The sequence below is a fragment of the Arachis stenosperma genome, chromosome 5 (assembly GCF_014773155.1).
Source record: "Arachis stenosperma cultivar V10309 chromosome 5, arast.V10309.gnm1.PFL2, whole genome shotgun sequence".
Classification (NCBI taxonomy): Eukaryota; Viridiplantae; Streptophyta; class Magnoliopsida; order Fabales; family Fabaceae; genus Arachis; species Arachis stenosperma.
The window spans coordinates 60,726,877-60,742,320 of NC_080381.1; the positions used below are offsets into that span (position 1 = coordinate 60,726,877).

The window sequence follows — 15,444 nt, forward strand, 5'->3', positions numbered from 1 at the left end:
CAGCTAGGAATCTAGACAGGGCCGCTAGTCTTCCATTTAGCTGTTGTACTTCTCTGATGCAGGTCGGGCTCTTCATGCTGAGTATGGCCTGGAATTTATCTAGGTTTGCTTCAATCCCTCTCTAGGTGAGCATGAAGCCCAAGAATTCGCCAGCTTCTACTGCGAAAGTGCACTTTACGGGATTAAGTCTCATCCCATGCTTTCTTATGGTGTCGAACACTTCGGCAAGATCGGATAATAAGGTTTCCACTCTTTGTGTCTTTATCAGCATGTCGTCGACATAAACCTCCATCAGCTTTCCAATGTGGTCGGCGAAAACTTTATTCATCAGCCTCTGGTACGTAGCCCCTGCGTTCTTGAGTCCGAAGGCATGACTATGTAGCAGTAGTTCGCTCTTGGGGTTAGGAACGAGGGTTTTTCTTGGTCAGGCTGATACAATGAAATTTGGTTGTATCTTGAGTAAGCGTCCATGAAGGAAAGGTACTTATATCCCGATGAGGCATTGACTAGTGTATCTATATTTGGGAGTGGGTAGGGATCTTTTGGGCAAGCTTTGTTGAGGTCGGTGTAATCAGTGCACATCCGCCACCTTCCATTTGACTTTTTGACCAGTACGACATTGGCCAGCCATAATGGGTACTGTACCTCCCTTATGAACCCTGCCTTTAACAAGGCCTATACCTATTCCTCTACAGCCTGTAATCTCTCCGGACAGAGCTTCCTACATTTTTGTTGTATTGGCCGAGATCCAGGGTACACTGTCAGTTTATGGCACATTAGTTCGGGATTAATATCGGGCATGTCTGTGGCCTTCCATGCGAACAGGTCGAAGTTCTTTCTTAAGAACTTTGTCAGCAGTTCCTTTAAGTCTTCTTTTAGGTTTGCCCTTATATTTGTTATTTTGTCTTGAGTATCCCCGATTTGAACTTTTTCGGTCTCACCTTCTGGCTGAGGACGAAGTTCTTCATGAGCTCTGATTCCACCGAGTTCAATAGTGTTAGTTTCTTTTCCTCTGAGGTCACCTTTAAGGTTCAGACTTTTATCGTAACAGCGTTGTGCGAGTTTTTGATCTCCTTTTATGGTGGCAATCCCTTTTGGAGTAGGGAACTTCATGCATAGGTGCGGAGTAGAGACTACCGCAGCGAGCTGATTTAGCGTTGTGTAACCTATGAGGGCATTGTATGCAGAGCTCACATCGACTACGATGTAGTCTATGCTTAGCGTTCTAGACCTTGTTCCTTTCTCGAAGGTTGTGTGCAGTGGGATGTACCCAAGTAGCTGGATTAGGGTGTCTCCAAGTCTGTATAGGCTATTAGGATATACTCTGAGCTCTTTTTCTTGTAGGCTAAGCTTGTCGAATGTAGATTTGAACAGGATATCCGCAGAGCTTCCTTGGTCTACCAATGTTCGGTGGAGATTGGCATTGGCGAGTATGATGGTAACGACCACGGGATCATTGATGAGCGGATAATTTGTACCCTTTTTGGCATTGTTTTTAGTATGTTTTTAGTAGTTTTAGTTAAGTTCTTAGTATATTTTTATTAGTTTTTAGTTAAAATTCACTTTTCTGGACTTTACTATGAGTTTGTGTGTTTTTCTGTGATTTCAGGTATTTTCTGGCTGAAATTGAGGGACCTGAGCAAAAATCTGATCCAGAGACTGAAAAGGACTGCAGATGCTGTTGGATTCTGACCTCCCTGCACTCGAAGTGGATTTTCTGGAGCTACAGAAGCCCAATTGGCGCTATCTCAACGGCGTTGGAAAGTAGACATCCTGGGCTTTCCAGCAATATATGATAGTCCATACTTTGCCCAAGATTTGATTGCCCAAACCGGCGTTCAAAGTCACCCTCAGAAATCCCAGCGTTAAACGCCGGAACTGGCACCTAAATGGGAGTTAAACGCCCAAACTGGCATAAAAGCTGGCGTTTAACTCCAAGAAGAGTCTCTACACGAAATTGCTTCATTGCTCAGCCCAAGCACACACCAAGTGGGCCCGGAAGTGGATTTTTATGTCATTTACTCATCTCTGTACACCCTAGGCTACTAGTTTCTTATAAATAGGACCTCTTACTATTGTATTTTCATCTTTGGATTATTTCTAGATCCTTTGATCATCTTTGGATTATTTTTAGATCCTTTGATCATCTTTGGACATCTAGTTCTTAGATCATTGGGAGGCTGGCCATTCGGCCATGCCTAGACCTTGTTCTTATGTATTTTCAACGGTGGAGTTTCTACACACCATAGATTAAGGTGTGGAGCTCTGCTGTACCTCGAGTATTAATGCAATTACTATTGTTCTTCTATTCAATTCCGCTTGTTCTTTGTCCAAGATATCACTTGTTCTTCAACTTGATGAATGTGATGATCCGTGACACTCATCATCATTCTCACCTATGAACAAAGTGACTGACAACCACTTCTGTTTTACAAGCAAACAAGGCTCTAGTGTTTATCTCTTGGATTCCTGATACACGATGCATGGTTGATCGCCTGACAACCGAGTGCTCGCCTGACAAACGAGCCAGCCATTCCGTGAGATCAGAGTCTTCGTGGTATAGGCGAGAACTGATGGCGGCATTCAAGAGAATCCGGAAGGTCTAACCTTGTCTGTGGTATTCTGAGTAGGATTCAATGATTGAATGACTGTGACGTGCTTCAAACTCCTAGCAGGCGGGGCGTTAGTGACAGACGCAAAAGAATCACTGGATTCTATTCCGGCCTGACCGAGAACCGACAGCTGATTAGCCATATGCTATGACAGAGCATAGGAACATTTTCACTGAGAGGATGGGAGGTAGCCACTGACAACGGTGAAACCCTTGCATAAGCTTGCCATGGAAAGGAGTAAGAAGGATTGGATGAAGACAGTAGGAAAGCAGAGAGACGGAAGGGAAGGCATCTTCATACGCTTATCTGAAGTTCCTGCCAATGAATTACATAAGTACCTCTATCTTTATCTTTATGCTTTATTTGTATACCACTATACCCATTTGAGTCTGCCTGACTAAGATTTACAAGGTGACCATAGCTTGCTTCATACCAACAATCTCCGTGGGATCGACCCTTACTCGCGTAAGGTTTATTACTTGGACGACCCAGTGCACTTGCTGGTCAGTTATGCAAAGTTGTGTAGTGATCACAATTTCGCGCACCAATCATCATGCCCCAGGATGATGCCTGTAGCGTCTTCTTGAGTGAAGGTAATAGTGGGGAGGTCGGGCGACTTGTCCGCTTCTCCGACATGGTACACCTCTTTAAGGTGTGTTTTGCGGGATTACTTAGAGATCCCTCCTCCTGTGAATCCTTCGTTTATCTTGTGAATATGTCTCTCCGGGTTATGAGGGGGACATTCAGCTCATCTGTCCGCTTCATCCCTTCTTCTCTTTTTTGGTTCGTCTGCTCTATTGGCTAAGAACCGATCTAGTCTCCCATCTCGTGCAAATTTTTCTATGACATTCTTCACGTCGTAGCACTCGTTGGTAGGATGCCTGTAGATTTGGTGGTATTCACAATACTCTGTCTGACTTCTTCCTCTCTTGTGTTTAATCGGGAGAGGGGGTGGGATCTTCTCAGTGTTGCATATCTCTCGGTAAACATCCACAAGGGACACCCAAAGAGGGGTGCAGTTGTGGTACTTTCTGGGTTTCTCAGTAGGTTGGTCTTCTTTTTTCCTGGACTCTTTATCCTTGTCCCGAGGTTGGTAAGAGAATCCAGTCTTTGAGGTTTCTCCTAATCGGAAGTTCTTCTCCATATTGATGTACTTTTTTGCCCGTTCTTGTACCTTGTTTAGAGATGCTGGGTGTTTCTTGGATATAGAGTGGCTAAAGGGTCCTTTCCGTAGACCATTGATGAGTCCCATAATCGCTGCTTCTGTAGGAAGATTCTGTATGTCAAGGCAAGCTTTATTGAATCTTTCCATGTAACTGCGGAGGCTTTCCCGATCTCCTTGTTTAATCCCTAGTAGTCTTGGAGCGTGTTAGGCCTTATCCTTCTGAATGGAGAACCTGGCGAGGAACTTTTTGGCAAGGTCGTCGCAGGTTGCGATCGACCTTCACGGCAGGCTGTCGAACCACTTTATCGCCATTTTGGTCAAGGTGGTCGGGAAGCCTTTGCAACGGGTCGCATTTGAGGCATCCGTGAGGTACATCTGGCTTCTAAAGTTGCTGAGATGATGACTTGGGTCGGACGTACAATCGTAGGGGGTCATGTCAGGGGGTTTGAAGTCCTTTGGGACTTCCGCTTTGTTGATTTCTTTCATCAACGGCTCTTGGTCCTTGGCGGGGCTATCCCCATGGTTGGACCGAGCGGTTTTAGTTTTGAAGTCGGCTTCGAGCTTTAAGAGTTTGTCTTCCAGCTCTCGATGCTGTCTTGTTTCTCTTCGGAGATCTCGCTAAGCTTCAAGCTGACATTCGGCTTCTTGTTTGAGCTTTTTGAGGCGATCCTGCTGTTCACGAATGGTATCTAAAATTTCTGTGTTCTGAGTCTGCTTGTCTCCCTTGGATTGGTGTGTGTCTTTTGGGGAGTTTGGTATGGCATTCGTGTTCTTGAGTGGCATTCCTTCTTCTAACCCTGAGTTGAGGTCGTTGGCAGGGTTGTTCGCCATGGTGATGGGATGACTTCCAGGTTCCCCGGCAACGGGGTCAACGTTCCGAGGGTTACTTGAAACGTTGAGGTCGATCTCGGACGAGATCTTCTGGTGTGATCGGAGCTGCCATGTTTGACTTGTTTGGAGCTTGAGATGCTACTAGACCTTGATCACCGAGGGGTGGTGGTACCTGCAAGAGACTTCGAAGCTTAAGTCAGCACGGGCTTTAAGCAGGTGATGAGCGGATAATTTATACGCTTTTTGGCATTGTTTTTAGGTAGTTTTTAGTATGATCTAGTTACTTTAAGGGATGTTTTCATTAGATTTTATGCTAAATTCACATTTCTGGACTTTACTATGAGTTTGTGTGTTTTTCTGTGATTTCAGTTATTTTCTGGCTGAAATTGAGGGACCTGAGCAAAACTCTGATAAGAGGCTGACAAATGACTGCTGATGCTGTTGGAATCTGACCTCCCTGAACTCAAAATGAATTTTATAGAGCTACAGAACTCCAAATGGCGCACTCTCAATGGCATTGGAAAGTAGACATCCATAGCATTCCAGCAATATATAATAGTCCATACTTTATTCGTAATTAGATGACGTAAACTGGCGCCCAACGCCAAGTCCATGCTGCATTCTGGAGTCAAACGCCAGAAACACGTCACGAACCAGAGTTGAACGCCCAAAACACGTTACAACTTGGCGTTCAACTCCAAGAGAAGCCTCAGCTCGAGTATGGATCAAGCTCAGCCCAAGCACACACCAAGTGGGCCCTGGAAGTGGATTTCTGCATCAATTACTTACTTCTGTAAACCCTAAGTAGCTAGCCTAGTATTAATAGGACTTTTTACTATTATATTTTTATCTTGGATTGTATTATTCAGTCTCTTGATCACGTTTGGGGGCTGGCCATTCGGCCATGCCTGGACCTTCATCACTTATGTATTTTCAACGGTGGAGTTTCTACACGCCATAGATTAAGGGTGTGGAGCTCTGCTGTACCTCAAGTTTTAATGCAATTACTATTATTTTCTATTCAATTCAAATTATTTCTGTTCTAAGATGCCATTCGTACGTCAACCTGATGGATGTGATGATCCGTGACACTCATCATCATCCATCCTTATGAACGCGTGCCTGACAACCACTTCCGCTCTACATGCGAGAACTATGATGCGTATCTCTTGGATTCGTGATGCACGACGCATGGTTGCCCCTAGCCTGACAACCGAGCCTTCCATTCCGTGAGATCAGAGTCTTCGTGGTATAAGCTAGAATTGATGGCGGCATTCATGAGAATCCGGAAAGTCTAAACCTTGTCTGTAGGATTCTGGGATTGAATGACTGTGACGAGCTTCAAACTCGCAATTGTTGGGCGTGATGACAAACGCAAAAGAATCAATGGATTCTATTCCGACATGATCGAGAACCGACAAATGATTTGCCGTGCCGTGACAGAGCATTTGGACCTTTTTCACTGAGAGGATGGGATGTAGCCATTGACAACAGTGATGCCCTACATACAGCTTGCCATAGAAAGGAGTGACAAAAATTGGATAAAAGCAGTAGGAAAGCAGAGATTCAGAAGGAACACAGCACCTCCATACACTTGTCTGAAATTCCCACCATTGAATTACATGAGTAACTTTATCTTTATTTTCTATTTATTTATTATTATTATTCGAAAAACCAATAATCTCTTAAATTAGTTAAATCCGCCTGACTGGAATTTACAAGATGACCATAGCTTACTTCATACCAACAATCTCTGTGGGATCGACCCTTACTCACGTAAGGTATTACTTGGACGACCCAGTACACTTGTTGGTTAGTTGTGCGGAGTTGTGACAAAGCGTGATTCATGTTTGAGAGCACCAAGTCTTTGGAGTCATTGTTGATGATCACAATTTCGTGCACCAAGTTTTTGGCGCCGTTGCCGGGGATTGTTCGAGTATGGACAACTGACGGTTCATCTTGTTGCTCAGATTAGGTAATTTTCTTTTTGTTTTGTTTTCAAAAATTTTTCAAAAAATTTTTTTCCTTTTTTTTTCGAAAATAAATAAAGAAAATACCAAAAAAATCATAAAATCATAAAAATAAAAAATATTTTGTGTTTCTTTTTTGAGTCTTGAGTCAATTTTTAAGTTTGGTGTCAATTGCATATTCATATTGTTCTTGCATTTTTTCGAAAAAATCATGCATTCATGGTGTTCTTCATGATTTTCAAGTTGTTCTTGGTAAGTCTGATTGTTTGATCTTGATGATTTCTTGTTTTGTGTCTTTTATTGTTTTTCATGTGGATCTTTGCATTCATATTTTCTAAGCATTAAAGATTTCTAAGTTTGGTGTCTTGCATGTTTTCTTTGCATCAAAAATTTTTCAAAAATATGTTCTTGATGTTCATCATGATCTTCAAAGTATTCTTGGTGTTCATCTTGACATTCATAGAGTTATTGCATGCATCATGTGTTTTGATCCAAAATTTTCATGTTTTGGGTCATTAAAAATTCAAAAAAATCAAAAAAATATCTTTTCCTTAATTTTCTCATAATTTTCGAAAATTTGAGTTGACTTAGTCAAAAATTTTTAAAATTAGTTGTTTCTTACAAGTCAAGTCAAATTTTCAGTTTTAAAAAAAAAATCTTATCTTTTTAAAACTTTTTCAAAAATTAAATCTTTTTCATTTTTCTTATTAATTTTCGAAAATTCTTTAAAATGTTTTTCAAAAAAATCTTTTTCTTAATTTTATCTTAATTTTCGAAATTTTGCGAACAATTAATATGATCGATTCAAAAATTTGAAGTTTGTTACTTTCTTGTTAAGAAAGGTTCAATCTTTAAATTCTAGAATCTTATCTTTTAGTTTCTTGTTAGTTAAGTAATTAATTTTAATTTTAAAAATTAGATCTTTTTCAATCCTATCTTTTTATCCTATCTTCTTATCTTATCTTTTTATCATATCTTTTTTAAAATTTTATTTTTTCAAAAATTTGATTTCAAAATATCTTATCTAACTTCTTATCTTCTTATCTTTTCAAATTTGATTTTAATATCTTTTTCAACTAACTATTTGACTTTTTGTTTGTTTCTTATCTTTTTCAAAACCACCTAACTACTTTTCCCTCTTTAATTTTCGAAAATATCTCATCTCTTTTTCAAAAATTCTTTTTAATTGTTTTAAATTTTAATTTTAATTATATCTTATCTTTAATTTTCAAAAATCATTAACTACTTTTTCAAAATTATTTTTGAATTCTCCCTCTCTTCTCTTCTTCTATTTATTTATTTATTTACTAAGACTTCTCTTCACCTCTCTTCATCTCCAATCACTGCCTCTATCCTCACCCTTGTGATTGGATTCTCCACTCTTATTCCTTTCTTCTTCTACTAATAATAAGGATCCTTTTTGTCCAGATATAGAGGATTCCTCTTCCTTTTTATTTTTTTTCTTCTATTTTTATATGAGCAGGAACAAGGAAAATGGCACTTTTGTTGAAGCTGATCCTGAACCTGAAAGGACTCTGAAGAAAAACTAAGAGAAGCTAAATTACAACAATCCAGAGGCAACCTTTCTGAAATTTTCGAACAAGAGAAGGAGATGGCAGCCGAACCCAACAACAATAATGCAAGGAGGATGCTTGGTGATTTTACTAAACCCACGTCCAAGTTTGATGGAAGAAGCATCTCAATTCCTGCCATTGGAGCAAACAATTTTGAGCTGAAACCTCAATTAGTTGCTTTAATGCAACAGAACTGCAAGTTTCATGGACTTCCATCTGAAGATCCTTATCAGTTTTTAACTGAGTTCTTGCAGATTTGTGAGACTGTTAAGATGAATGGAGTAGATCCTGAAGTCTACAGGCTCATGCTTTTTCCTTTTACTATAAGAGACAGAGCTAGAACATGGTTGGACTCACAACCTAAAGGTAGCCTGGACTCCTGGGATAAGCTGGTCACGGCCTTCTTGGATAAATTCTTTCCTCCTCAAAAGTTGAGCAAGCTTAGAGTGGATGTTCAAACCTTCAAGCAAAAAGATGGTGAATCCCTCTATGAAGCTTGGGAAAGATACAAGCAGATGACCAAAAAGTGTCCTTCTGACATGTTTTCAGAATGGACTATATTAGATATATTCTATTGTGGTCTATCTGAGTTTTCCAAAATGTCATTGGACCATTCTGCAGGTGGATCCATTCACCTAAAGAAAACACCTGCAGAAGCTCAAGAACTTATTGACATGGTTGCAAATAACCAATTCATGTACACTTGTGAGAGGAATTTCATGAATAGTGGGACGCCTCAAAGGAAGGGAGTTCTTGAAATTGATGCTCTGAATGCCATATTGGCTCAGAACAAAGTGTTGACTCAGCAAGTCAACATGATTTCTCAAAGTCTGAATGGATGGCAAAATGCATCCAACAGTACTAAAGAGGCAGCCTCTGAAGAAGCTTATAATCCTGAGAACCCTGCAATGGCAGAGGTTAATTACATGGGTGAACCTTATGGAAACACCTATAATTCATCATGGAGAAATCATCCAAATTTCTCATAGAAGGATCAACAAAAGCCTCAACAAGGCTTTAATAATGGTGGAAGAAACAGGCTCAGCAATAACAAGTCTTTTCCATCATCTTCTCAGCAACAGACAGAGAATTCTGAGCAGAGCCCCTCTAATTTAGCAAACTTAGTCTCTGATATGTCAAAGGCCACTTTAAGTTTCATGAGTGAGACAAGATCCTCCATTAGAAATTTGGAGGCACAAGTAGGCCAGCTGAGCAAGAAGGTCACTGAAACTCCTCCCAGTACTCTCCCAAGCAATACTGAAGAGAATCCTAAGAGAGAGTGCAAGGCCATTGACATAGACAATATGGCCGAATGCAAGGAGGAGGGGGAGGACGTGAATCCCAATGAGGAAGACCTCATGGGACGTCTCTCAAGTAAGAAGGAGTTCCCTATTAAGGACCTAAAGGAATCTAAGGCTCATATAGAGACCATAGAGATTCCATTAAATCTCCTTCTGCCATTCATGAGCTCTGAAGACTATTCTTCCTCTGAAGAGGATGAAGATGTGACTGGAGAGCAAGTTACTCAATATCTAGGAGCCATCATGAAGCTAAATGCCAGCATGAACAGCTTCTCTCAATGCAGAGTCAAACAGAGCCCCCATAGTCAAACTCTAAGTTTGGTGTTGGGAGGCCACAACCAAACTCTAAGTTTGGTGTTGAACCCCCACATTCAAACTCTAAGTTTGGTGTTAGGAGGTCCCAACAATGCTTTGAACATCTGTGAAGCTCCATGAGAGCTCACTGTTAAGCTATTGACATTAAAGAAGCGCTTATTGGGAGGCAACCCAATTTTTATTTATCTAATTTTATTTTTATTTTATTGTTATTTTGTGTTTTATTAGGTTCATGATCATGTGGAGCCACGAAAAAAATACAAAAATTAAAAATAGAATCAAAAACAGTAGAAGAAAAATCACAACTTGGAGGAAGGACTTACTGGCGTTTAGTAAGGAGCATCTGGCTGGCATTCAATGCCAGAACAGAGCATGGATCTGGTGTTGAATGCCAGAATCAAGCAACATCCCGGCGTTCAAATGCCAGGAATACACCCTGAGGAGAGCTGGCGCTGAACGCCAGAAACAAGCATGGACCTGGCGTTCAACGCCAGAAACATTCTGCACATGGGCGTTGAACGCCCAGAACATGCATCACTTCGGCGTTTAAACGCCAGAATTGCATGCAAAGGCATTTTACATGCCTAATTGGTGCAGGGATGTAAATCCTTGACACCTCAGGATCTGTGGACCCCATAGGATCCACACCTACCTCACCCTCTCTCTCTCCATTCATGGTCATCCCTTCTGTTTTTCATTCACCACTCACATCTATCCACTCTTCCCCATACACCCCACCTACCTTCAAAATTCAAATTCTCTTTCCCACCCAATCCTACCCATATAGCCGAATACACACATCCCTCCATCTCCTCCATATCTTCTTCTTATTCTTCATCTTTTCTTTCTTCTCTTGCTCGAGGGCGAGCAATTTTCTAAGTTTGGTGTGGTAAAAGCATAGCTTTTTTGTTTTTCCATAACCATTGATGACACCTAAGGCCAGAGAAACCTCAAAAAAAAAAGAGAAAAGGGAAGACAAAAGCTTTCACCTCTGAGTCATGGGTGATGGAAAGACTCATCTAAAGGATTTATAGCTCAGTAGTAGAACATTTGACTACAAATCAAGAGATCCCTGAGATACCTCAAGGGATAAATTTTCCTCCACACAACTATTGGGAGCAACTAAGGATAGGAGCACCAAAATCACTAGGAATCATGCAACAAAGGCAAGGAAGAGACATAGACGAGCTCAAAGCACCATTGGTTCTTCAAGAAGAAAGCGCCACCATCACTAAGGTGGACTCATTCCTTGTTCTTATTTTTTCTATTTTTTTGATTTTTATGCTATATGTGTGTTTATGTTTTGTGCCTCTACCTCATGATCATTAGTATTGAGTAACTATGTCTTAAGGCTATAAATAATTCCATAAATCATTCACCTCTCTTAAATGAAAAATATTTTTAATACAAAAGAACAAGAAGTACATGATTGATGGCTAGATCAAAATGGTAACGGGTCAAAAATTTTCCTTAAAAGGAAAAGATTTTGTTATAGGAATTAGGTACGATAAAAAAAATAAACAAGTAAAAAATCGCTACATAAATTATGTCTCCTTAGTCATCATTTTTTATTTATTAATTTATTTTTAAATTGTATCAATATAAATACTAAAATATTCTTATAAATAATTTTAAATAGACATATATATCCTTATGATTATTTTGTTAAAAGACTAAATAATCTTTTTTTTATTATTCTAACCAAAATATTTTTTTGTAATAAAAAAATTAAAATCAAATCCTAATCTAATAATCTCCAAATAGAAAAGAAAATCAAACTAAATAATTTACAGAAAACAAATTAGAAATTCAGCATATTCGTTATTCATTGTTGTTCATACCCTGATCTAGCACTAAAGGTCCAAGTCTCAATAAAATAAAAAGGGCCCAATTCATAAATTGGCCTCCACACGTAACCGACCTCCTCCAAGAAAATCGGATTCACAAACTTCACACCGAGGAAGTTGGAATCGAAGATTAGCTGACAGATAACACTTATTCAAATAAGTAACTGCCCCTAAAATCTCTCAACCCACTTCCTGGAGCCATATCTCAACTTTCCTAAGATAAAGGGACGGTTATCCACCTTAAAAGGTGGAACTACTCCAACCGTGGTTATTGGTTCACCACTATAAATACACTGACACCCCTCAGATATCTCTAAGTTCCAATATTCTCTAAACCTGCTCAGACTCTTGCTAAATTAAGTATTGGAGTGTCTTTGCAGGTACTACCCCCCATTCCTTTATACTCACAAGTCGGACGGAGGCTTCTCAACGCAAACCCAACCAGAGGCCTCCTCCTCTAAACGATTGGACAAACTCAACGAATCCAGTCCACTAATCTCTGATTATCCATCATAACAATAGTAATGAAATTAACCTTATTTTAATTCTTTATAGCAACCCAACAACAAAGTAAAAGTCAAATTGAAACCCCATGTCCAACAGTCCAAGCACCCGAGATAACCCCATTTTTAAAAATAAAAGTATTTAGTAATAAAAAATTAAAAAAAGTCAAAATTTATTTTATTTAATATACGTTAATTATTACTAAAATTAATTAATAATAAATAAGATAAAATTGAGTCTTTTTGTCTCTTTAACATTATTGCTTCAAAAAATCTAATGCTTTTTATACAGCCATTTGGATTCAAAACTTAATCACATAGCTTTCTCATCCATTTAGTGAGGGTTCATCTTACCCTTGGTTTAGATTTAGACTTAATTTGGTAATATTTTTTTGAAGAAGTATTTATACTTTTTAAAAATATAAGCATTTCATTTTCTATTTGATAAATTAAAAAGTTGATATATTTATGCTTAGGACTTTTAAAAGTTAGGATGCCTAAAAAAAACTTTTTAAAAGTTGGTTTAGCGTTGTCAAAATTTAAAAAGTCTAATAAATTTGTATACTTAATTAATATCTAAATTTAATTTTTATATAAATATCTATTATAATATTTTTAAATTTTAAAAATTATTTTATTAAATATAATTATTGTTATATATTTATACATATTAAAATTATTTTTAATTTAATTTACCAAACATAGATACTATAATTTTTAAAAATAAAAGTTTTACCAAACCAAATCTTAATCACATATTCAAACATATGGAAGATATGGGTAAAGAAAATGAACAAATTTTTAATTTGTTTCTGGAAATTTAGTTTTGTTTTTCGCCTTTCTTTTATAAAATTATTAAATTAAGATATGATTTTCATTTTTTAATTATTAAATAATATTTTAATCATATCAATAAAAAGAGTTATTTGATCTTTAATAAAAATAACTATAAAGATATATATGACTATTTAAAATTATTTATAAGAATATTTTGGTATTTTGGTATATATATATATATATATGACCAATTAAATTAATTAAACAAATAAATTTTAATGGTGCCGAGTTGGATAGATCAACGTGGCCTCTTCATTGATGTGATGATTGCTAAGGCCCATTATTAATTCATTTGTTGTTGTTGTTGCCGCCGAAGATGAAATAAACTCACTATATAAAGCCATGTATTATTTTTGATTTGTCATAAATTAAAGTAAAGATCAGAAGCAAAAATAGAAAACAATAATTTGTATATCAGAAAAACTAACTTGTGCATCACTTCCTTTCTCGATTAATTCCTTGTTACTTTGAATGCAAGCAGCATCACCACTTGAATGAATACTAGCATCATTGTTTGTGAATACTTATATGCAAAAGCCTAAAACAATCGATCGGTAATTACATGCGAAATTTTCGATCAGTAATTGAAGAGATCGAAGGAATTAGAATGAAATATTCTCGAGAAAAAGGAAAAGGAGGGAGAAGAACCTTCCTTGCGAATCTGATAGCAACAATAAATTGTATTCATGATCTTAATTTTTATTAACTCATTTTATGCATTAGCATCATAAAGATTGAAAAAAATAAATCATATTCCAGAGAAAAGGACAATGTCGCTGACTTGATATGTTTGACTGAGCAGGATAATCTGTTGATGAGTCTATATTTGACGATAAATTTTGGTTTGATTTGAGTGGATTTCATCACATAAACTCACATTTAATCATTAAAGTAGCATACTTTTGTGTTTTCTCTCTAAATTGTGCCTAATTGTGAAAACATGCTATTTTGTGCTTAATTTAATCAATTTTTCTCACTTTCATTCTATTCGATGCTTTGATGGTTTTGATGAGTGATTTCAGGTGCAATAGGTTGGAATGGCTTGATAAGAGTGGAAGAAAAGCATGCATTTGGGAGAAAACATGAAGAAATCAAAGGAGAAGCACACAGCCATGTATGCGTACGCACAACTCTCTGTGCGTACACACAGGTACCAGCGCGTGACTTAATTAAAAGGTCACGTGGCTCGCGAATTGGAGGGCTTTTTGGCCCATTTCTGAAGTGGCTGAAACATATATGAAGAGGGAAGCAACACCAATTGGGAGGAGACCCATACCATACTTCATACAACACATTTTAGGAATAGTTTTAGGGTAGTTTAGTTTAGGTTTTCTCTCAAATTTCCTTAGGTTTAATTAGGGTTTGTAGCATTTTATAGTTCAATTTTGGTTTTGGATTTTGCCATCCCATTGTAAGTATTTCCTAATTTCTTCTTTTATTACACTACATGTTCTACACTTTCATATATTTTAATTTCCTTTGTCATATATATATATATGGTTTTGCAATTTTGAGTGTTGGCTAATGAATTTGATGTTTGATAGTTTTTATTTATTTATTGGATTGCCTTTGTTGATTTTGATCATTTTGTGGTTCATAGTTTTCATCATTTTCCCAATTTTTCCATATTTTATGATTATGCCCTCCATGTGTTTGATTAAATGCCAATTTCAATTATGGGGTAAATTTTCACCCCTTGGCTTGGGGAAACTGAGTATATAGATTACTAGAGCCATAATGTCCGACATTTAGTGATAATTCTTGGGTTGTTAGTTGTTATTGTTTCCACTAACGCTATCTTCTTACTAAGGTAATTAGTAAGTTAGCTAGGATTTGTGGATTAATAACAATTATTCTCACTTGACTTATCCTTCGAAGTTAAGGATTGACTTATCCTTCTAAGCATCATAATTATCATAGTTGTGGTTATGGTGTAACAACCCCATTTTTCGAGTATGTAAGATCTTTTCTGAAAATACGAATTTCTCCGGAAGATCAGTAAGGGGAGAACCTCTGCTATATCATCAAGCATTTCAATCCTCATTGTCATTACATCACCCTTAAGCTAGAACCTCTTTTGAGGCAAGCTCGATAACACAATCACGAAGAACCTAGTTTTTGAACCGTATCGGTTAGGAGTTTTGATTCTGATTTCCGTAAATAGTCTCAATTTTTTGAACCGGACTTGATTCATGAGAGAACAGAGATAATAGTATAATATTATCATTATAGTAGTATTAGAAGATTCTTGAATGATATTATAAGGTTACTTGGTCTGTTTTAGTTGAAAATAAAAAATCGGTTTAACCGGGTTCACAGTTTACTGGTGCAGCTTAGCACCAGCACTCTTTGATGACTTTAGCAATGCTAAGGCCTTATTATACATGTTTTATTCTCATAATAAATATGTTACTAGTATCATTTATGCTAGTAGCTCAGAAAATAACTTTTAGAGATGTTTTTACAAGTGTTCCGATACATCTAGTTTT

General features: G+C 37.5%; 1 non-coding gene across 1 annotated transcript; it reads right to left on the reverse strand.

The window, feature by feature from the left end:
- Positions 1-8,589: 8,589 nt before the first annotated feature.
- LOC130984034 (small nucleolar RNA R71) lies at positions 8,590-8,693 on the reverse strand. The gene has a single exon (XR_009087994.1). It is a non-coding gene; the product is annotated as a small nucleolar RNA R71 (small nucleolar RNA).
- Positions 8,694-15,444: the final 6,751 nt, after the last annotated feature.